The sequence below is a fragment of the Acomys russatus genome, chromosome 2 (genome assembly GCF_903995435.1).
Source record: "Acomys russatus chromosome 2, mAcoRus1.1, whole genome shotgun sequence".
Classification (NCBI taxonomy): domain Eukaryota; kingdom Metazoa; phylum Chordata; class Mammalia; order Rodentia; family Muridae; genus Acomys; species Acomys russatus.
Window position 1 is genome coordinate 39,892,646 of NC_067138.1, and position 1,232 is coordinate 39,893,877.

Below are 1,232 nucleotides of genomic sequence, written 5' to 3' on the forward strand. Positions count from 1 at the left end.
GCAACGCAGCCTGTGGAGGGGGCAGCTCCTCCGGGCTTTTAGGCTGCTGCTCCTTGTAGTTCCCGCCTTTCCCCGACAGGAGAATCACGTCCTAGGCGGAATGAGTTCAGGACCAGTCTCTGCTCAATAAAAAAGTTTCCTGAAATCCACGACCTGCTCAGTTAGTGCAACTAATGCCTTTTGGTCATTTGCGTTTATTCTTCAAGTATGTAAATCCATCCTCGCAAAATTCCATCACGTACAATCAGAACAATATTTTGTACTTAAAACTATGGCCTCTTTTCTAAAGACAAGCGACCATGAAATGTTAGAGGGCACACCACTGCCCTATCACAGGGAGATTGGCTCTGTCCACTAAGCCCTTACTTTTCTCTTCAAGGAACTAGTGCACACTTAAAAAGCAAAAACTTCTTTAATCCCAGCACTCGAGAGGCAGAGGCAGGTGGATCACTGTGAGTTCAAGGCCAGCCTGGTCTACAAGGGTCTAGGACAGCCAAGGGTACACAGAGAAACCCTGTCTTGATAAACAAAAATCAAACAAACAAACAAAAAAGCAAACACACAATTATAGTATAAATGACTTAGAACACCAGGGTTTGAAATGAACTATAAAAGGTTACAGTTTTTCAGACTTGAAAAATTGAAAGAAAGAAAAAAAAAAAGTCCGCCTGTCCTTATCAGCTAAAAAGGTATGTGTCTTGCTTGTTTTCCTGTAAAGTACTCTGACCCTGACTGGGGACTCTGAAGTAACTCAAGTGAGTTCCATCCCTAGGGCCCATAGGAGAAGGAGAGAACCAACTCCAGCCCGTTGTCTTCTGAATCTTCACAAGTTCACACACACACACACACACACACACACACACTAAATATATATATATATATATTTAAAATAAACACTGAAAGTAGGAGAGAGCATGCTGTCTTCTGAATCTGCACAAGTACACACACACACACACACACACACACACACACACACACACACAAATAAATAAATAAATCTATTTTAAAAGGTTTAAACTCTTTGGGAAAAAAAGAGGAGAAAGTGTTTGCCTTAGCTCAAAGCTCAGGATCCACCCTGATGGAAGGTCAAAACAGCAGGGCGTGAATCCGTAGCCACACTATGTTAGAAGACAAGAGAAAGCAATGGCTGTCTCTGTGAGTAATCAGGCCTCTTTCTCCATTCCCCTGCCCAAGGAATACTCCTACCCAAACTGAAGATGGCTCTTTCCACA